The sequence below is a fragment of the Molothrus aeneus genome, chromosome 1 (genome assembly GCF_037042795.1).
Source record: "Molothrus aeneus isolate 106 chromosome 1, BPBGC_Maene_1.0, whole genome shotgun sequence".
Taxonomy (NCBI): Eukaryota; Metazoa; Chordata; class Aves; order Passeriformes; family Icteridae; genus Molothrus; species Molothrus aeneus.
This window is the reverse complement of record NC_089646.1, coordinates 68699662-68723270: the sequence shown is the minus strand read 5'-3', so window position 1 is coordinate 68723270 and position 23609 is coordinate 68699662. Positions and strand designations below refer to the sequence as shown.

At 37.0% G+C, this 23609-nt stretch overlaps 1 long non-coding RNA gene across 1 annotated transcript; it reads right to left on the bottom strand.

Annotated features, from left to right (window-relative positions):
* Positions 1-14831: 14831 nt before the first annotated feature.
* LOC136553722 (uncharacterized) lies at positions 14832-22690 on the bottom strand. The gene is made up of 5 exons (XR_010783209.1): positions 22042-22690; positions 19528-19644; positions 17815-17911; positions 17207-17307; positions 14832-15498 (listed from the first exon to the last, which is right to left on the bottom strand). It is a non-coding gene; the product is annotated as an uncharacterized lncRNA (long non-coding RNA).
* Between the last annotated feature and the right edge of the window lie 919 nt (positions 22691-23609).

Sequence of the window (23609 nt, the reverse complement as noted above, 5' to 3'; positions counted from 1 at the left end):
CATGTAAGCAGAATCTGCCCCTAGAGATTATACTGAAATCAATGAGCCTTCAGAGAGGGATATTTCCATTCGAAGTTTCCAGTCAAAACATGCATTATTTATAGCAGTAGAACCTTTGCCTGAATATAACACAAGAGTCTTTTGTCAGGTCTGCTACAGCCTTTAACCTGTGCTGTGCCTGCACTTTGTGGAGATACTGCTCTATGAAAGGTCTTTCCTGACAGCAAAGTAGGAAGGACAGGGAATGCAAGAATCAGTTTGTTCAAGAGGAAGCACAGTTAACACCTTAATACCTCGCTCAGAGTCCCCTCAGACTCACAGAAATTGACATTCAAAGAACCATGCACACCACCACCACCTTCTTTGCTGGATTACACAGAGAGAAAATAAAGCATACTAATTCAGATATTCCTTGAAAAATTTAGCTTGGAGTCAGAAACAGACCTGGAAGATTTCTACTATACCTTGCAGTTCAACTAGAAAATAATTGTTAGTAAACAAGGTACATTTAAAATATTTTATATTATTCAGTGATAGTTACACATGAAAGCCACATCAGACTTCCACTACTAGCTGTTCCTGAAATACCAAACTGTGTTAACTTCTGATAAAAGACTGCTGTTCCAAGATGTCTTAAAAAGCAAACCAGAAATATGTCAAAATTATTAATTTCTGCACCAAAATTTTCTTCCTTTTCTAGAGTGCAAAGAAATAATTCTGGTAGAACTGTCATATTCAAATTGAAAGATCACTTACAAGGACATAACAAAATCCTTCACTTTACTTCAGAATAACTATGCTGTCTGGGGTTGGGATAAAGAACAGATTAGAATTTGGTTCTATAAATTATACCTTGTACATACAAGACCTATTATCAGCAGTCAGTCTTTTCAGTAAACTAATTAATGCTGAATATTTCTGCCTGCTTATAATAGGGTAATAAACACACACACACACACAAAAGAAATAGAGCATTTATTTTGTATTCAAGGTCCCCTTTCTAATTAACTTATCAAGCTTACTATATAGCCTTCTTGAACAACAATGGGGAAAAAGAGAAAAAAAAAACCCAGCATATTAAAAATTCTAGTGGGCATGCAACTGCAGCATGTTACACCTGCAGCTCTGCTACTCCAAGCTACTCTTGCCTGTTCTCAAATGCTTGGTGCTTATGTGAAAGATGTAAAAACAGGGCAGAATGCTGCAAGAAATAATCTCTAGCCATTACTAGTAATTTAGTAAGTGGTACAGACTATTCTTCACAACACTACTGAATAAATTCCCTAGAAAAGCAGATTCCTTACAACACAATTGTCAAGGTGACACCAAAATGAAAGCTCAGTTCACTTACCAACTATTTCAAGTCCCTTTGTGCTTTTTGCAAGATTGGGACTGTTGATCTGAGTTTTGGCTGAATTCCAATTTGTTTAATTAAATTCCACATAGCTACATCTCCCTCGCATCCCTTTGCTGCTGCTAAATGCTATTAAACAACCAACACATTACATCAGTGTCCTCGGGGCCCAACACCAGCAAGGATCAAAACATTTCCCCAAAGCAGGCAGTGGAACGCCACTGGAATCCTTCAGAATAAAGTACTGCTGATGTCATAAATGAGTACTTACCACTCAAGAAATTTCAAGTTAAAGAACCATCAGACTGTTGTGCAAACAAGTTAGTACAATTCACATGGCAGTATTTTAAGGAAAGAAAACTAATTACTAATTTCCCATTAGTAATACTGTATGTACTCAGTTGCAAATGTCCAACTACTATTGTTTCAGAAGAAGAGGGACAAAGTATTTATGTTTGGTATGTACCTCCAACCTTTTCTGTGCCAAATGTACAACAGGAAGATGAGACTGGGGATGCTAACCAGTTTCTTATACTGTGACAATTTTCTTCTCTTAACTTTTTTTTTCTTTAATTCTTTAGTAGAGATTCTACTTACAAATTGCCAGTAACTTCTCTCAACATAAGCCTCTAACTAACATTTTCCTGTAAATCAAGAAATCTACAATTTACCTGAAGGAAAACTTTTATCCTGTTGTAGTAGTATATTCTTCACAATTGTGTTTCAGAGAAACAGTGCTTCTGTCTGGTAGAAAGTTGTGATATTAGGTTTTTTATCCCCATAGGTTTTTAAAACCATAGTCAAATAATAAATGTGGAGTCTTGGAGTAAAACCATTTTAAAGAGCAATTTCTATTTGGCTAAATAAAATTCAGGTATACTTAGCCACTGAATTTTTAAAGTCCAGTTTATTTGATATTATGTTTTAATAGTTTATATTTTTATTTCAACATTGGATAAGCTTATGATAATATACTCATTTTGTTATAAAAAGCAACCATTAAGAAATTTAGTGAATTTTGTTTACTGCACTGAGTGCTACAGCATCAGTGTATTTTCTTGAATCATTTATTGTTTTACATAGAGACTGTATTAAAAAAAAAGATGAAAAGAAGAAACGACTTGTAAGGTTCGCTGTCAGCTTTGGCACATTTCAACTGATCCTGCCTTGAAATGTCAAACTCTTCATTTGTAAGTAAGTAGAATGCATCAGCAAGAGGTAACCAGAACAGAAATCAACACTTTCACCCTTTGGACAGGACAAATCCCAGAATCCTCTCAGCAGTGGAGTTACCACCTGTACCATATGCCATGCAAAGCACTTTGGAAAGACTACATTTAGTGCTTTTAATTGCCACATAAGAACAATTTCTTCTTTTCTTACATATAACCCCTGGCTTTCAGCACGAAAGCCTGACAATTCCAACAACTTCTTCCTTGCTGGAATGCTTAGGGGGAATTTTAAGAACCTAAACAGTGGAAGTCCTGTTCCACTAGTAGTCGTTTGAGGGTAAAGATGTCCTGGGAATGGGTTAATGAGATTCCTGAACTCAGGTGATACTTCTTAATGTATTTTCAGAGAAGTTGTTTGTCAGGGGAAGAAGAGCAGCAAAAACTACTGCCAAACACCTCATCACCAGTGTGACGTCAGCCTGTGTGAAGGTCCAAGCTCTTCTGAATGCTGTGATGAAACAGAATTATCTCAGTGATGACTACCCCCAGCAGCAGTGAGTGAGCACTGCACAAACACAGCCTGTTAATCTCAAGCTGTAGTGCTCACAATTCCAAAATAGCCAAACAATGGATCAGGGCATGAGCCATCCCTAGCAAGATCTCTGCCCAGCAGCAGAGCTAACCCCAAGCAGCTCTCCTGAGCAATTTCACTGACAGCTTGGCTGTATTCCTAAGTGAGGGATTCTACACCTAAAGTGCCTCTCCTTTTACACAAGTAAGATGATGCTTTTCACTTTTTTTTTTTCCTACTACTGCAGTAAGTTAGTGGTATTTGCACCATGTTTTCAGCAGTATTTCTATTTCACTTGTGCGACTATGGATGTATCTGTTCTTTTAAAATAAAATCTCCACAGAGACAAAAAAATCTAAACTCCTACAAACAGAATTGTCCCAATTTACTTTTCCATCTTAATAGGACCTATATGCATTTAGATCCTTTGGATACAATTGCTCCAGCATGCAACCACCTACACCAGAGCTGCACACTTTTGTGTTTGCAGATAATTCCAGCTCAGCGTAGTGAAAGCTGCAAACTGCTCTGAACTTGCATTTGTCATATATTCTACCTATTTTGCATTATGACAGAAGGACATACCTCAGAATAAAGAACTTAACTGTAACACAAATACTGTCAAGGATTCATTCTACATTAAAATGTGAGATTTGCCACACATTTACTATGGGTCAAAATCCTACCCTCAGACAGTGTAATTATCATCTGATACTAATCAAAACCTCAGTTCTTTCATATTCAGGAATACCAAATCTAGAACCTAAACCTTTGGGTTCTGGCACTTTTCCTCATGCAAGACCAGACAAGAATACAGCTGTACACAAGTTACAAGAGAATCTAATCTGTGACGTGTGGGTTAGTCTCAGCACTTGTGACCTAACATCAAACAGTGAGACTCCCAAACTTACCCATTTGTAACATCAACTTCTCTGAATTTAAGGTTTCGATTCAATAAATATTGAGGATCCATTTATTTTGGCAGCTCTCTGCAGACAAGGTAAGATACTGAAAAAATCACGTATAGGCAGATACACCTACTGTTAGCAAACTGGTGTATTACCTTCTAAATTTCCCCTGAAAAGTTAACTGTAGGCAGGCAGTAAGAAATCCTAACAGGTGAATAGCCCACACATTTAAGTGATGTTTCACATGAAATTATGATGTCTTGTAGGAATGCCTATCATTCTCCAAGAGTATAGAAGGGGACCCACAGAGAGGTCAGATTAAACAATTAAGTTGGCTAAACCTAATTTTTAGACTGATTTTTAGACTAGTAAACCATACTAGTTTAAAAACCTCATGGCTTGTGAGGCCAATATTAATGGGTTTTCTCTGTTTGGGGTAGTGGTACTTGGGTGGTGGTGCTATTACATGAATACAAGCCACAAAACCCCCCAGACCTCCTTACAAGTATGCTTAATAGGAAAGCATATTTCCTTTTCCTTCACACTTAACAAAAAATTTAATTGGTTGATCTAGCAAACAAAAAAAAACCATTTTCATACTAAGTTTTATACAAAAGATGAAACATTTTCCCACACATTACTTTAGAGCAGCACAGAACCCTTGCCATCTCTACTATCATCAGAAACACACAATTTTCAGGAAATTTTCTTGTGGTCTTTGACAGCAAAGCTACAAAAAATGTGAACCTGTCTGATTCTGTGCCATCAGAAGCTGTCATCTGCCTCTTCCAAGTCACTAATATGGCAAATATCTCAAGCAAATTTACATCCCATCTTCTACACAGCTCTAAGCTCTTGATAAGACAAAAGCCCTAAAGTAAAAGATTGTTGTGAACAGCCCAGTTACATACTCACACACATATGTTCAAGTATCAACACATGTAAAGATGCACTCTTTTCTAACTGAGTATCAATAAACAATTTCTATTTATTCATTAACTATATGAGAATACTGTATAGGTTTATAGATTACACTTTTCAGCATATTTCATCACTGTAGTTATGCCATCCTTAGTCTTGCTTACACTCAGATCTGTGTGTTATTTCTGCTCTTTACTCCTCACTTTTGAACACAGCCCACTGAATCAGTCAATAGGCTCTGTGTGGGTGCAAAGTATATGCTTGGGGACTGGGTGAGGTTTGTCTTGATTGTTCTTTCTTTTTTTTTCTTTCATTTCTTTTTTCCTTTAGTATTCTTAAATTTTATTGCGTTTCTTATACAATTTCAGAAGTAGAGGGTGTTACATTCTATTGTGCTTACAAATCTTAAGACCAACACAGACCTTAAATAATCTACGTAAGAAAAAAAAAAGCAACACAACAAAACCCCAGCCTTAATTGTATTTACCCAATTCAGGCAGTGTCTTTCACAAGTGGCAATTCCAAACATCCCAACTATTTAGGTCAGGAACATTATGAAGATAAGAACTAAATATTTTTTAAGTACAGATTTCACATACAACAAAAGAGTACTTCTAGACAGTGTTATTGTTTACTTTAATGAACACTAGTTAAGTTATTCACTTCCTGATCTTATAGACTGCCATTATAAGTTTTTGACTTATTAAAGAAAAATTCTATTCATTTCCAATGGAACCATTTTCACAGCAGAAGTGGAGCATGCAAGTGTTTATAGTATCATGATGGCTAACATGCACCTAACAGGGCAAAGCAGGCTGGTGGAAGGAGGCACATTGATAATTTGCAAGCAGCAAAATAATTGGTCCCTGTAAGAAGGACCGATTTATTACAAGTAAATGAAAAAAAATGCTTCTAAAGTAATACTGCAAAAAGAGACAAAATATCATGACAGATATTACAGAATGGCTTACTTTTAAAAGGAATTTTAGTAGCACAGGACTTAAAGAGTACAGTTCCCTGTCATTAAGTTGTATCCAATCACTAAGGAAATCGTTGTAACAAGGTCAGTAAGTCATCATTCCATTATATGAATTTCATTCATTTTTTTGTTACAACACTTGGATAATGTTTACAATTCTGCATTTTTGCCCACCTGCCACAAAAGCTAGGAAAAAGTGTTTTAGCCTGTTTTTCCATTACCAGATATTGAAAAGCTCTAAGTGAAGAAGGAACTTTCTTTAAATTCAAGGTGTTTTATCACTTTTGATAAATGTGTTTCCAGACTTCAGTTGAGGCATCAAAAGACTTTCCAAACACAGCACTAGTTTTGTAATCAGAGCTACCATTATTATGACAGCTAAAGAACCAGAATAGATTAAGCTTTTTATTTTTTGTTATGTAAGTAATAAACCCAAGCTAATCAAACCTTCTCTCCACCAACCACTGCACACCTCAAGAAGTGAAGTCGTGGACATTAGCTTATCTTAGTTTAAATCTTTCAGCTTTAGGAAAAAAAAAAAAAACGAAAAAAAAAGAGTATTTAGTGTAAAGAGCTTAAACAGACATGAATTTAACATTTAAACATCCGATAAGGCTGCTAAGGACGTACTTGGAACATGTATTTCGGCTTTACTAGGACCAGCTAGTGCTCCCACTTATCACAAGACACGCCCTGACAACACTGCAAGAGGAGATGTGTTTAGCACTACCAAGAATGCGATCATTTCCTCAATCCGCGGGGGCGGGGTGGGGCGGTGGAACCAAAACACAACAAGCGAAGTTGCAGACAAATCAGTGAAAAAACTGCGTAGTGAGCCTAAACCACCAAATTAAGACATAAAAATAGTGAATGAATACGTTTTTGGTTTTTTAATATAAGTTACTACCACTTGCCCCAGTACCCCTTCACACACATGCACTGATACTGTCACCTACTGGATATTTTTGTATTTATCCCATTATTGTTCCATTCATGTTCCAGCAGGGTCTATGTGGTAGTTAGATACAGAGAGAGCTGTAAAGAAGAGCCAGAAAGCAATTCCCTTAAGCAAAAAAGCCTGCACAGAGCCAAGGTCCCAACAGGAATATATGTAAATACTTGGCTTGGGTAGGAGTGCATACCTTAAAGCGTGGGATTTTGGCGTTTTTTAAAAGCCAGCAGATTTACAGAATTTCTCTGGCAGAGGGATTATTTACACTTACCAACTCTCTGAGCACAGCCAACATTTGTAGAGCCTCTCACTTGCATGTGTTTGCAAGTGCCACCATAGTGGCACAAGAGCAGCACTCACATTTGGAAAGCTTCCCACCTACCAGAAAATGAAAAGCAATAGGAAGGATGCTTTATCTTCCAAGCAAACGCCAAGTGTGTGGGAAATTCAGGAGAGTATCAGGGGATCAGCTTTTACAGCACATCCTCCAAGCCACAGCTCATTTTTCACATGATCCTGTTGCTAATGAAGCATGATCTTAGACACTGCTCTGGGCACTTAAAGGTTGCAGTCTGTTTTGCCAGTAGCAAACCTACTGTGTCTAAATTTGGCTTCAACCACAAGTCTAACCAAGATAGACTGGCCAGAACCATTTTCAAAGTGAGTTTTGATATTTTCTTCTGAATCAAAGTTCAGAGGGACAGCTTCAAGTGTATTCTAGGCCACCAACTAAAACCAAACAAATTCCAGAAAGTGGAAATGTAGCAGAAATTTTCAAAAAGCAATAGGAAATTACATTAAGGAAAACTCATTTTAACTTATTCAAGAAAACACACAAAGAATTTTCTGTAAAGCCATCAAGGAGAACATTTAGGTCACAAATACAAAGGAAAAGAATGGCTTTCAAAAACAAAAACATCGAGAGGTGTGTTCTTAAAGGACAGGCCACCCCTTTCATTTACATTCCTACTGACAAAATCTAATTTACAATGTTCAATTTCGCATTTGTATGAAAATTCTGAAATATTAGTCTTACAGTGGAGGACCTGAAATGAACCTAATCAGGAAGAAAGAACAGACTGAAAAAATGAAACAGAATCACAGAATGGTCAGGGTTGAATAGAGGACAAGCCCCACATAAGCAAACCAATTTTCATTTTTACATCCAAAAATAAAACATGCCAATGAAAACATTTGAGTTTTAAAAAAATAATGAAAAGTGAACATATTTTAAGAATCAGTCAAGTAACAATTCTCCTCAAGACAGCATTTCACTCCAGCACAATTACAAGCATCTCTCCTGTACCAGTTCTACCACTGTTATCTTTCAAGAATTAATGCATTGCATGACCACTGCATAGCCAACATTCTTTAGGTTTACCTCCAACTGTCGATGGGGAAATGAACGGGAAGAGGCTGACATCATGTTCATGAGCAGCTGTCAAGGTAGAAAATTGTATTTTCCTAGGTAATAAGTAGCTTCCTAAAACCAGTTACATGTGTTTGCTGTGGGTCACATAGCAGCATAACAAAGAATAGGAGGCAGTTCAAGATTTTTTTTTTTTTTTAATGAGTTTAATTTATTTTGCAGGGGTATAGACACTTATTTACTTATACACCTAAACACCATTAACAGTGCCTGGCCACACTGCCCAGATAGCCTCCCAGCAGAAGCTGTTTTGCCCATCACTCTCCTTCTCCTGTAACTTTTGAAGGCCTGTCAGTTGGCTTCTACATAAGCTAAGAATATTTAATAGAGCAAATGTCTGTCTCTGAAGACATGGCACACTTGCTACCACAGAGATTGAGAGCCATCTGTCCCAGTAGCAAGAGATGTCTATCAGCCCCCTTCACACCCAGGTTTCCTGCCAGGCATCTGCCTACTCTCCTGTGCCACCCTGAGTGATGCCACGGCTCCGGGATGCAGCACCACCCACAGCACTCAAGTGTTGGAGCGCCACACTCCTGCCAAGTGACTGCCAGAGTATTTTGTTTCTTCAGCTCAGGGAAAGGTAATTTTGCCACTAAGGACAAAGGTGGATATTCCCCATCCACTATGCTGCCAGGTCCTATAGGACAAGTCCTCCACAAGCTGTTTTATTTAAGTATTATCACAAGCATCGAATTGGCTCCCACTGTCCTGTCCACCCACTCACTGCACACCCCAAGTAGGAGGTTTCAGGAGAGCTTTAACCCAACATAGCCCGTTTCCATCCTATGTATTCACTTAACCTTATTTTCTATTCCTGTAAAATGCTCAGTTTAGAAGAAAGAAGGAAGGCTTCACTTTTTAAATGTCAACAAGATGGAATGGAGCCAACAGTTCTATAGGGGGATAGAATATAAGAAAATAAAGATAGTGTAGAAAGTAATCTTTCTTACCTCTAAGGAGTTGCAGCTGGGCCAATTAGCAAAGCTTAGGAACAGGCCTGACTTTAACAGGCCACAGCTGTAACCAATGAGAAGAAGAGTGCTATAAAAGAGTGGCTTGGCTGGTTGAGAAGGGAACTGGAGTCAGTTGGCCACTTTGTGAAGAAGAAAGGGTCAGTGCTCTGAGGAGCTGCCCATGAGAAACACCAAGAAGGTTTGAAACCCTTGTGATAAGGAGACAATGGTATGGAAGCCCTGCAATGAGATGACAACACAGTGCCAAGCAGATAATGCTACAAGGTACTTTTTTCTCTGTAATTCAGATCTTTTTTTTTTTTTTTTTTACTCTCAGAATTATGGCTTTACTATAACCATGGCAATGCAAAGTCTGTTAGAACAAATCACTTGGTTGAGTCAGAAAGAATGCCAGAGCATAAGTCACAGAGACTGGGCCTTTAACAGAGGTTCAGTGAAGTTCAAAACAAAAAGCTGAAGTAGGGAGCTTTCCAGAAAAGGAAAGGAAACGTAGTCGAGGTGGAAACCCAAGTCTATGATATTGGAAATCTTCAAATATACCTACATGTGCAAGCTGATTTTAGAAGTTTTGAGAAGACATTCCTATTTCTAATCTGCCTGTGGAGTAGCAGAAGAGAAAAAAAAAGTTTGTGGTTAAAGTCCACATCCCTCTGAACTAGCCAAGAAGCCCTTTTCAGTTAACAAGGCAGGAACATAAGTAGTCTTTGTCTTTGCAGTGTTTCTATCTTTACATAGGTGTCTTCTGAACACAAATTCTAAACTAGGATCAAACATATCCTAAAGATCAATATCCCAAATTGCCATTAAAAAACCATCAGTTAAAAATTCACCTGCTTTTGTTAAATCAGGGTCACAGTTTTTGGTTTTTGCATATTCAACATAAGAGAAAAAACTATCAATAGGGGAAAAAATACCCTTTTTTCCTAGAAATCCTTTTCATGTCACAAAATAATCACTACTACACAGCACTCAATACTCAACAGTAGAGTACTATTTTTCCTCCCTGAGCAATTTACATAAGTGGTAACATGAAGAGGACATCCATGCAATTCACCTGTGTTTGCACCCGCTGGGTCAGAGAGATCTTGTTCCCTATTTCCAATGAAGGGCTTTGATGCCAGCATGTATTCCCATGGGTTTCTGGAAAGCTAACTACAAGAATGCTTCCTGTCAGAGAGGAAATGAACCCTGTCACAGCTGGCAAATCATCACCTATTCTTCCTGTGTAAGAGGTCTAAAGGGATTACATTTCTAAGTTGCTGTGTTAATTTAGGCTTTTAACGTGTTTTATCATCAGTATTTAAAGCTATTAGTTAGGAAAGATTCATACCAGTGTGGGAAAGATAAGAGCACAAAGATTCTTATCAGACCTGTATACAATGAAATACTTCAGTTTATTATGTTTCAATTATTTATTTATATTCCCCAAATGCCATGGTTTGCTGTGTTGAATTAAATTCCTAGCAGCCAATACTGCATAATGCAACACAATCATATTGGATTATTCTATTTTGATGTTTGAATGGTCTACCAAAGTTTTCTAGAATTTTTTTGTTTCTGCTATATGATCTGTTACTCTTGCAGGCCTGCAAATAGAATTTATTTTAAAAGGGGGGAAAAAAACTCCATATGAAAATTATGTATGTGCTAATATGTACATGCTAACAAAGAGAAAATTCCTTGGAAGGGAAATGGTAAAACATTTGAAAAAGCCAATGCAGATTACAGATGTTATCCCAAATTCATTGATTTTTCTGGATTATCCCCCTCATCATCCTCAGTATACCTCAGGAACAACAGAGGAAGCACTGGCTGCTCACAAATTCAAGCACAAGTCTTTATGCTTTAAAATCACATCTTTAACACATAGTAACTTCAAAGAGAGAATGCAAGCACAAAAGTTTAAAATCCTTGTCCTGTGAAAACCAACTATAGCAGGTTTAAAAAGTGCTTACACACCTATCCGGATTATTGACCTTTCCAGCAAAAGGAAACAATGTCCTTTCAAAACACACTGTAAATAATTAATAACTGAGTAAATACTATTCCCAAAAACATGCAATACGTTCATTTATTAGATGTAATAAACAGGATTACTCATTCTTTAAACACTCTATAAGGAAATCAGAGCTATTTTAATGACATATTTGCAAAGGCAGTTCAAGTCCAGACACTCAGAAAATCAAGTATTTTAGAATACTGTGGAATTAATTTATACTATGCTCAAGACTTCTACTGGTAAAAGTCTTCCTGCTAATTACTACACAAAGCAAGAATGAATCACAGAGTTATTTTATGCAATGGTATTCAAAACAAGAAAGAGGAAAAAGGGAATTTCATCCTCAGTTATTTGTATGGATCTTTCCTGCACTAGAAAAATAAAGCTAACATTGCTCAAAGAATAAAAGCCCTGAACTTGCATGAAGGAACTTAAATATTCAGGGGAGTTGTTGAAGTGTTTGATGCATAGAAGGTGCTAAATCAGTGACTTAGTAGAACCATAGGGCCTATATGGAAAAATTGTGATTTAAAGAGTGGGATTTAAGATGAAAGGCGATTCTGAAAGGCAAGTTGTGCCATTCTGAATAAATCTTTGTAATTATCTCCTCCTCTTCTCTTAAACATTTTTAATCTTTGAAAAGGAAAATCACCAGAAAAGAAAAAAAAATGTCAAGTCAACTTGATAAAGCTTTAGGCTCCATAAAGGTCTCACATGCATTACAACACAATTTTAATGAAAATCACCAAGGCAAGTCTATCAGTGAATCAGTCTTGTTAGGAATTAGTTTAATTCTTCCCAGTTAGCTACTGAACACTGATTATAGCAGCTGATAGTCACAGAAGCCACTATGTTTTTTCTTTCTTTATATAAACTACTGGATAAAATTTAGCAGCTGAAAAGTCTTGACTGCTCTCTCTCTGTAGCTTTTTGTTAACTGCTTGATCTGTAACTTAAACAGAATTACAGCCACACATTTTCAAGAAATTCACAATGGTATGTAATAATCAGCATTTTCACTACAGTTTAAAAGACTCCACTATACTCCCAATCAGTAATATTGTACACCTCCATAAAGTTTTAGATGATAAACCTGCACTATGTGGCTGAAATAATGCAATAAAATTTGGCTATATTCTTTAGCATCATTAGCACTGCCATGAATTGAGGACTTTAACTCCTATGCTCTGTCAGCAGAATGCACAAGCACAGAATGTACATGAGCACATTAATTACACACGAATGAAAAGCGTCCCTAGATTCAGTGCATTCTTAAGTCTTTTTTCTCTCATCAGAAAATAAAACTATGAGAACATTGTTTTGACTTGTAATATATAACATGATAGAAAATAAGTATTTGAAAGATGTTAAGTAAGACTTAGGTGACATTAACTAATAAGCTCATGGGGTTGGGTTGCTTGCTTATTTTATCCTCTAAAATATATACACACCTACTGCCATGTCATAAAATCTTAACTCTCAATACTGAACTGCCCTTTCTATAAACTTGAGATTGATTTTGCTGAATATATTCTACTGCTTAACACTGAACAGAATGAAGACTTCCGATTCACACATTCCAGCTGTCCTCGTAGCAAACAGGTAAGAATTATAATTTTAAACCCTCCCGTTAAGTATGGAGCCCCTGCTGTGATTCACGGGCAGGAGGACACTGGAAAGCGTTTGAAAAGTAAGAAAACAGCCCCCGATGTTGTTTATCTGCTGCCCCCTCCTGGAGGAAAACAAACAAAGCGCCACAGGACGGCCAGGAACACAGCTGGATTTCCAAGTCCAACACTTTGCTGGTAACCTCCTGACAGCAGATCTTTCTCAGTTTAAAGGAATTCCTTGAAGTTTTGCAGTATCCATAGACTCTAAAATATACTTCCCATGTGCATCTGTAATCTGGGCATAACGAGAGGGACGAAGAGAAAATGAGGCAGCTTGCTCTGGCACTCTGGAGCTGTGTGCAGGGCCCAGCCTGTGCTCTCAGTCACAGTGAGCACAGCAGGGTTATCCTCACACCCTTCTGCCACCAGCTATTCCATGTGTGCCGCAGGACACAGCACTGAGCTGGCTGTGATTCCCAACAGATCCTGTTCTGCTGTGGGGACAAGGTCTTGAGTGGAAAGAATTACGGGACACCTGCAGGCTGGGACTACAGCCAATGCCAGTTTTACGAGTTTGCACCTCAGGGGGACTGTAGGAAATGAAGAGTGTTGACATGAAGTTTGTTTTGCTGTACAAAAGTCAAGCAAAGCTCGAGTAAGAAGTAGGTATGAAAAGTTCAAGTAAATTCTTAATTTCCCTCTTCCAGAGAGAGCTCCAGAGATCCAGTCCATAAAAGCTCATTTTTTCCTTCAAAACAGAGCTGTAAAAATCAGATGCCACATTTCAAATGTAACCTCAGATAAAATTTGGGTTGTCATACTCCAGTATAACTCCACAAGCAACTGTTTTAATGATGTAAAGTGCTTAACATTATACTTCTGTCACTTAAAACAGAGATAAGTTCTGTTAACTGACTACTTGATTTTAAAAAAGCCCCTAAGGCAGATGCCTATGAGCAAGGTAAATCATCAGCACATTGATCTGCTCCCTACTTACTAACAAAAATGCTCTAGTCCACTTCAGGCAATTAGACTTTTGACTAGCTGAACCCAAATTGCATTTTTGCTTTCTTTTATTATACCAATTTCGGAGAGCTACTAAAACATGCATTTATTTCTTTCCACATGAGCAATAACAACTTAAAATGAGGAAAGCCAGATTCAGTATAGACAATTATTTAAGTCCTAGAAAACAGTTCGGATAAAGAAGCTTTTTTTTTTTTTTTTTTTGTGTATCATAAATTAATTCAAATCATCAAAGCTTTTTTGGGGGAAAAAGCTTTGATGATTTAAATTAATTTATGATATACAACTGTGAAAATAAGAAAGTGACTTCTCTTGTTAAACTATTGTAAAAATGTTTTCTGACAATGTAACAGACATGTACGTCCATAAACAACAACAAAAAGAGAAAACACCCCAAGCCAAATGTACATACTTAGAAGAAACTTAGAGAAAGAGATGTATTCAAGCTTCTCTACCTAAATATTAGAAAAACTATCAGAATATTTTGTAATGTCAACTCGTGGACAGGTGGCTGCTAGAGATTATTATCTTCTTTATCAAAGAAAAAGAGATCTTTTCTGAATAACAGGAAAACATCAAATGCCTTCTCAAAATCTCTTAGGAAGAAAGGATACACTTGAGGTAAGGCAAGGTTTTGATACTAACTCTTACAAGTGCAGATAAGTAGAATTTTACACTAACTGATAAAATTGGTGCTTTAGTTAGTAGTCCTCTTAAAAATGCAGCCATGACCCAAAGGAAGCTGTTTTTCACCTAGTTAACTTGCAGAATTCCAAGAAGTCTCACAGCATTTGTATTGGCTCCTGAAAAAGTCTATTTCAGGGGCTGTACTTTGCTATTGCCTGTAACAAACTATAGCAGAAAACCTTAGCTGCACCTTTTGATCAGCAAATGCTTAATTTACTCCAAAGACTGGTAATATCACAAACCAAGTAGGAGACAGCTATTTTTATTTAGGCTATCAAAGAGCAACTTTCTTACAAAAATATCTAAGTAAATCAGCAAATAAATATATGTGCCAAATATTCTGCAATTAAGAAACAAAATAGCAAGTTTTGCTATAATACCGATCATACCTACTGTACATGCTACACTTAAATTAGCTTGAATCCTTCTTTCAAGTTGCTTTTTTGTTGAAACACACAGGATTATCTTCAGGCTTTTTTATTCTCTTTCATTTGTGGGTTTATTGTTTCTTCACAATAGATTTGTTTGTGATGTCCTCTCAGTTGATGTCTGGTTTTGAATATTTGATCCCAAAATGAAGACAAAAGAGTGGTAGCAGCTCTGAAATTTTCCATTTGCTCCTTCAACTGTTCTCTGGATTGCCATTTAAGAAATAAGCTAAGTAAACTAATTGAAAAAGAAACCCAAAATACATGATACCAATATTTTATAATACCATCAGTCATGGAAAGACTTAAAAATGAGATATGAAAATGTCAGGTGATGAAAGACAAAGCTGTAGAGAACACAAACCTTGCTCCTCATTCTGTGCTATGTTTGTGACACACACATAAAATACAGCTTCTCAAGAAAAGTAATTTGTTTGAGTTGGTTTTTGTTTGTTCATTGTTGTGCTGTTTGGGTGTTTTTTAACCTGTAGGGCAAAATTAGATGCAAGTTAAAGATAAGTAATTTTGAGGAATGAACTGCTCTGTTTTATTTTTGTGTATACTACAAATACAATCAATAGGCAAGTGATTTACAGAACTGTTTAACTGCCATTCACACACATCTTGGAAATACAGATTATCATTACTGGATGCACAGTTGCATTATAAAATTGCTAAAGTGCTGCTCAGCACAACAAAAGGTAAAAACAAAATTAGGTAAGCACAAATCATTATAATCATTAAAATGACAGCATCTGAAAAGTTACTACTGTGTTTCATGTATTTGCCATGACAATAAATATGCCTTTCTTTTTAAAAGTGAAAATGCAGGAAGGAGAAATATGATTTTCAGGTTTCTCATTTGACCTGAATCGCTTTGTTCTACCAGATTACCATGTATTTATCATATAAAAACTTTATCCTACAATGCACATTTCTAACATTCCTATCTTTTCTAAGCTTCCTCATGTAAACTTCCAGTGATCATAATACATGTCTTTTTGCATAATACAGCTACCATGCTACAAGGAGTTTATTTTCATTATGTTACAAATATCCAAAAATTGTTAAAATAACATAAAATGCTAATTATGTTATTAAGACTAATACAAAGATCAGTGAAATGTCAAACCAAGATATAGTCTTAAGAAACACAGTGCTGCATACACTTTTAAATATATAGACCATACCTCATAAAATTAGGGGGTAAAAAGCCCATTACATGATTGAGAAGATACCCAGTGTTTGTTTCAGAGTAAATGAAATACTTTCAACCATGCAAGTATCATTTGGCACAGAATAACTTAATTTGACTCATTTTTTTTGGTGCTGACATAGTTTGTATATTACTGCTTTTGTACAAGCAACAAAGTACCAAAATATCAAAAATTGTCCTTTCACCACCCTCCCAGAAGCTTACAAACGAGATAAAAGCTGATGTTAGCTGTTATATAAATAAATCAATCTCAAAACAGAAGTACCAACTCTGAAGATAATTTGTAAAAAGCAGAACTTGATCATGTGAGACATTTCAGCAGACAGCTGTTTACAGAAAGAAAAATTTAAAGACTTTTTCCTCACCCAGTGTCACCAAGCCTTATTTATTAATTTGCCTACACCTTTTAATGTGATGACACAGCAAGCATCAGATTACAAATACTGCTGGATTCTGGAGTCTCTAGTGACTAAGAGAAAAGGGAGGATGAATTGCCAGTTTTGCGACTGTCGCAGACATCCTTTCACTAAAAATCCTTTCTTAGGACTTTTTCCCTTCTGAGGAGCTGAGGCCTCAGAAACAAAACGTAAACAATGGTTATCTGCTGCTGTGGAATGCAGCAGGTGTGTCTGTGATTGGGCCATCTTGAATGTTTACAATTAATGGCCAACCACAGACCAGATAGCTTGGACTCTGTCCGAGCCACAGATCTTTGTTATTCATTCTTTTCTTTTCTATTCATAGCTAGCCTTCTGAGGAAACCTTTCCTTCTATTTCTTTTTAGTATAGTTATAATGTAATATATATGTATCATAATATAATAAATCAAGCCTTCTGAACATGGAGTCAACATTCTTGTCTCTTCCCTCATCCAAGAACCCCTGTGAACACTGTCACATGTGACTACGTATAGATTAAAAAATATTTGAGAATCTTATTGCTTTTTTCATGGGCTGTATTCAAGCATAAACACTTACCTGACTCTCCAATTCAGTGTGCACCAGCATGGTTTAGTCAAGATACCACCAACACATGTAAGGATGTTGTGATGGAGCTGAAGCCAGTAACTCGGAAGGGTCTGCATGTCACAGGACATAAGGAAGAAATACATGAACTTTTATATAGCCACTGTATGGCACATTCATGGGGTATAGCAATGTAGAACCTAGTAACTCAGAACATTCAGCAGTACATACTACAAAGCAAACAGAATTTCTGGTCATTTATTTTAGTATATTAAGGTAAATTCCCAACATATTTCCTACAACATAATATAAAAGCTGGATTAAAAAACTCTAAGCCTCAACTCATTAAGGTTGCTAAGACAAGAAATAAAAATTAAATATTATCAAAATTAAAGTTAAATTGCAAAAATCAAAGTTGCCTTGGTAACCTTAATCTCATTGTTTTTTGTATATCTACTTTGCTCTCTAAAGAATAAAGCAAGGCTAATGAAGCACTACCCATTCTACACACTGACTTTCAAAAGGATCACTGGGAGCAGAAATTTGCATACAGGCAAATCAGGCAATTGAAGATTTTGCAAGTGTACCCACCCACACAGATGAGTGCTTGGCTTTTTTACCTGTATTGAGAGCTCTCTTAATTTCTTCTTTTCTTGTGATTTTGTTTTCTTTTCAACACTCGACAAGTTTTAGGTTTCATTTTTGGAATCAAAATACCTAAGAAGTTAGAACATTAATGCCATGTTTCACATTGGGGAATTTTTATATACACATACACACACACACCAAAACCCTCTGCTGCTTCAACTAATTGTCATTTGAGTAATGGCACCAATAGTAAATGGAAGTGATTGTGCACCCTGTTAATTTAATGCTGGTTCACATGTTTGAGACTAAATCCTTCTGTTCACTTCAGACCAAACTGTGGCCCAAGTTATTCTCATTTTCTGAGAATCCCCATTATTTTACTATTTGCCCACTTTGCCATGACCCATTATCACTTTTCCTAACACGCCAAATTCTACTTAAGTTCATCTCCTCATCTCGTCTTTATCTCTGGCAACAGCTCACAGGTTTTCCAGCCTCACTGGTGTTCAGCAGCCAACATCTTTTATATGCCGTCAACAATCCAAGTGCCAAAGGAAACTGGCAAGTTTTCCTAGTTCCTGTCCCTGCCTCCCTAAAACAGTCTGTCACAATTAGCTTCCTGCAGTAAGGTATTGTCATTGTTCACTGCATTTTTCAGAGACATTGAAAAGGCCAAATCTCAACAAATTTTTCCATCAGGAATGTGGCCTTTCAACTGTTCTAACAGAAGACACCTCCTGAAGAATGCGTATGTATTTCCTTCAAGCCGTGGACTGTTAGGAAGGTATCCACAGTCTTGCAGGTTCTAGTTGAAAACGTGAACAGAAAGTTTTCCCCATATACCTTCTAGAAAATTGGCTGAATCATTTTGGCTGATTTGCTCATTTGACATCGTGAAATGTCCAAAAAGAAATCAGAAAGAGACTAAACCCTTGGGTAAAAATAGATCTATACTGAATATTGAACCTAGATGGTCATCATGAAGAGTATTACAATTCTGGTGTAACTCCAATCACATTAACATAAAGTTAAAGCCAGAAAAGCTTCAGACATGAAGCATCTTCCAGCTTTGACATTCTCAGCAGTACAGCATCCCCAACCCCAGTTTAGCAACACAACAAACAACAAAATGATACGGTTATAGAGTCTTCTTTGCATGAAGCAAGGATCTCTACCTCTTGCAGACGGAAATAAAGCTTCACTGAGATGAAGCAACACTGGGAAAAGGAAGTGACTTGCTGCTACTAACTTAACAAGGCAGAATTTCCTTTTAAACTGACAGCTAATTATCCAACCAAGCAATAATCAATTGCCAAAATGAGCCCATCAGAAACTCAAATCAACCCAAGAAGTATTCAAAACCCCAGCATCTCATCATGTCCTTCCATCCAGATTTCCTGCACTGAATGTTGCCTTTTCTCCTCTACCTATGTAAGAGCTGCTCAGCTGCAAGCTCAATGCAGCTGCCACATCCCAGCCCACCTACTGCCTTGGAAAGATGGGGATCCTTGTTGAGTGCCCTCAAGCAAACTCTAGGAAGTTCCTAATCTTTCCTCCCTGCCCTTCAAACCACTGTTCTAATCTATCTTAATGAGTTTTAAAGCCTTCTTCCCTCAATTAAAGCAAATTTACTTGTATGTACACTTGTATTTCGCAAATATTTATCACTGAAAAAGAAAAAGAAAAAAGAAAAAGAACTGCAAAAAAATCTCACATCTTGCATTCAGTACAGCTAGAAACAGTACCTATGCTTGCACAGATGCTTGCAGACCTTGATCCATTCCTTAGCTGTATTAAAAGCCATAGCAGTATTAAAAGCCATAGCAGTTGCAGTAGCTTAAAACCAGAGAAAACACGTTGATCTGAAATAGAAGAAAGACATTTATCCACATTAAAGTTATTAACATAAATGTTCAAACTGAACTCCTATGTAGTTTTAAAGTATTTTGTGGTTATTTAGGCAATATGAGGCCAAATTTGGCTGAGATGCACAGCATTTAAGAAGAAAGAGTAATTATTTATTATGATGACATAATTTGACCATGGGGGCTCTGGCAGCAAATCCAAGGTTAGCTCAGCTCTAAGAATGCCTAGTGAACTCAAAGTGTCAAAACAGAACAAAACCCAAAACATGATAACAAGGAGCTCTTAAAGATTTCAAACCACAATTAAAAATGAGTTAGCAAAATATGCACTTGAAGTGGAATTATTTTGTTGTAAATTATGGAGCATATGAAAAATATTGAAGGAACAGATATCTCAGAATACCCAAGCTTCAAGGATTATTTTTAGTGGCAGACACAACACACTTTACGTGTCCATTTTCTTCTAAGCACATCTGCTGACAGTCTACATTTGGTCTGGAGAAAGTAGTGGTAGGAGGCTGCAGGTTTTGCCCAGAGAATTTCTGTTTAAAGGGAAATGCAATCAAGACCACCAACCCTTTCTTGTAAAGCTTTTAATATAAAATAACTTCATAGCAACTTCTGAACTCTTTCTAAGATTTAAGATTCAATTTGGACATTGCTTTCCACTAACCAGTTAGGCTTTCAAGTAGGTTAAAAGCTACAACAAACATATTGTACCAAATAACATTAGCAATTACAGCGAGAACTTGGTACGAAGTTAAACACAAGTTTAGTGCTAAGAAGCTGTGCTTAAAACTATTTCAAAAACCATCCCCTTAGCCAGCAGGAAGGCTCTCATTGTATCAAGTCCTCAAGCAAGGAATCAGCAGACAACAGTTCCTTATAATTTTACACTAAAATACTCATTTCAAGAAATAATTTATAATTTGTTAATAAAAAGCAGGTCTCCTTTCACTTAAAAAAAATAACCGTTTGTATAAGCACTTATAATTTTTTTCACTGCTGTAGTCATCTCTGTTTTGAAATACTGCCAATTTCAATTGTCTTTCCATGTGCTTTCCTTCCTACCCCCTTAGAGAAAAAGTTATATTGGACTGTAGCTTTGTTCTTGGCTTACAGTCTCAATAAACGGGACACTATAATTCACTGTGAAGCAAATAAAAAACCTGTTTTGCTTTTAGTTCTAAAAATTTCCATTTTCTCAATTACTTTTTCTCCAGAAATTCTGCTATAACCTTTTTAAAAATTCTATCTCCTGCCCTGTCAAGCAGTAAAAACCTCAGAACAAGCCCAGGTATCCCAAAAACAAAGGCATCAAAACTAGACAGCCTAACACGTAATGCAATCTAAACCTTTCCATCAAAACCCTTCCTAATCTAATCTAAACCCTCCATCATGACACAGATGCCTGGCTACAACCACAGGATGCCCTGTCATTCCACATTCCTCCACGTTTCTAACCTTGCCTGTTTCCTCACCTGACCACTGCCACAAACTCCAGCACACACCCATGAGCCATCACCTTATTTCACAATCACCTGCTCTTTCACTTGGCCATACTGAGCAATCAGAACCAAAGCAGTAGCTCAACCCACAAAGCAAGAATTTGGTTTATATCACAGCAGCAGCCAGGGCAACCTTGCTAAAATCAATTAATCACTGCAACCACCTGCAATACTGAATGGTTAAACAGAAAAATGCCCAGACTACCTTTGTGCACTGCCAGTCAAGATTTTTACCTAGAGACATGAAGGTGAACACTACATACATAGTTTTATGGAGGGCAAAGCACTTGAAATTACTAACAGAAGCATTATTTAAGCAATGAGGAAAAAAGTGTAATTTGATACCAAAGTGACATTAGTAATTAATGCAAAGGGGAACAGAACTAGAGTACTGGAACAATGTTCTTTCGTGAATTAGGAGACAGATTATGCTACTCAAGGTCTTTCATATATCAATGGAGATAATATTTAGCTATAAGAAATGTCACCAAATTCTGAGCTAAAAGGCATTCACCTAGATAGAAATACCTTCACAGTAATGTTAAGAGTCATTAAAAAGCTACTAATACTGAAATTGTTGGAATATGATGATCAACTACTCATAGAAACAGCCATAATCCAACATATTAAATGAGAAAGGATTTTGCAGAATGAACATCATCAAAATGTGAACATTTACAACAAATTTTTAGAATTTTTACAGTTCTTACATTTTCTTTACTCAAACCAGCATGAAGATGTTTTACAGTAGCTTCTGATAATAGCATTTACAGTTCATACTGAAAGGCTCCAATACATTTTGCATTGACCAAACAAAATTATTTGCAGCAATAAGTTTAAGCTGAGGAGGCAACTGGATGAGAGCAAAAAATAAAACCTGACTTACTGGTAAAATCACTGTGTGGGCACATAACCATATCCTGATAATGCCGAGCAAGCTACATGAAAATTGCTTATCTGCTCAGTTTCAGATGATGTGCACTGAGATGAGGTTACCTCTGAGGGATGTTTCTGTGCACTTTCCAGGCACTTTATAAAGTGATATAAAAGCACTCTCACAGACAAAGCACTGGCAGGTTTCTTTTATCCACATGTGTGATTTTCAATGATTTTCCATTAAGATCTACTCAGTCCTATGACAATAAACACATTTAAAGCCACAATCGACATCATGACCCTTTAAATGGATTTTCTCAGCATCTTGTGGCTCTAGTGCTACATTTCACACATTCAGAAATGCTGTTTTCTCTCAGAACCCAACTTTAAGGCACAAGCATCTTCCATAGGGTGAGTTGAGCCTATAGATCCAGGTTTCAACTGGATTTTCAACTGATTTTCGTATGATGTTTACACCTTGATTGAGCCTTAGGGGTTTTTAATTTCTGCAGCAAATGTCTGGGTTCTAACACAGGAAACATGACAGATGCTAAGAGGCATAAACTGGGTTTATCTGTCCTTCCTCTTGGAATATGGAAGAGAAGTCAGCACTCCAGGGTTCCTCAAGCTGAAAATAAGCTGCTACTTCTCCAAATGAGGTGTTCATTTCACAGGAGTGAGATGCATGAGGATTATGCTTGGGCTCATGTCACAACAGCAAGGACTCTTATTTTAAGGCACCTGAGACACATGCAACAAAAGAGCAATTTTTTGCAAGATTTTCTTTGTTTTCATTCTTTTCATCTCCAAAGCTCATTTTTACCTTGGTCCATTTTAGGGCAGTCTGAAATTTGACATGCCATGTCAGTTTCACAGATCTGAGCCAGGTGTTTCCTGATCTTACTTTTGATCCAGCTTGTGAAATGGCAGAGCTTGTACCTATGTATCTCCACCAGAAATATTTCCACCAGACCAGGCAATCTGGGCTTCAAAATCCTCAAGCAAAGTAGCATACAGCTGGGATGTTGTGATGTCCTCGTGGTGATGTGTGGGTTCATTGACAGAACACATGGATATTTGTAGTTAAATCTGTTAATTTTCCAGAGGTGCAGTTCGTTAGAACATGGAGCTTGGTAACACCAAGGTGGTGGATGCAATCCCTGTACTGGACATTTACTTAAGAGCTGGACTCGAGGATCCTTGTGGATCCCTTCCAACTCAGTATAATCTGTGAATCTGTGAGAAGGCAATAATAAAATCCACTTCATGATTTCGAGTGTCTTATCTACAGTCTGGGAAGCAACGACATCCAGATTCAGATTCCAGCCCTGGGGATGTCTGCAGATTTTACAACTATCTCAAAGAAGTGGGGGTCCTGCATGAGAAAAATGCCATAAATGACTGCTTAAATCACCTGCTGAAATTAAAAACGAAATACGGGTTAGCAATATTACGTCATTTCTATGCTAAGTTTATAACAGCTCCTGTTACCAGACAGGCAGCAGTGATCTTAAATCTAATACTTATTTTAAAAGGCGAGAATGCCGTGAGAAACCTGCGCCCTCCTTCCAGCCCAGG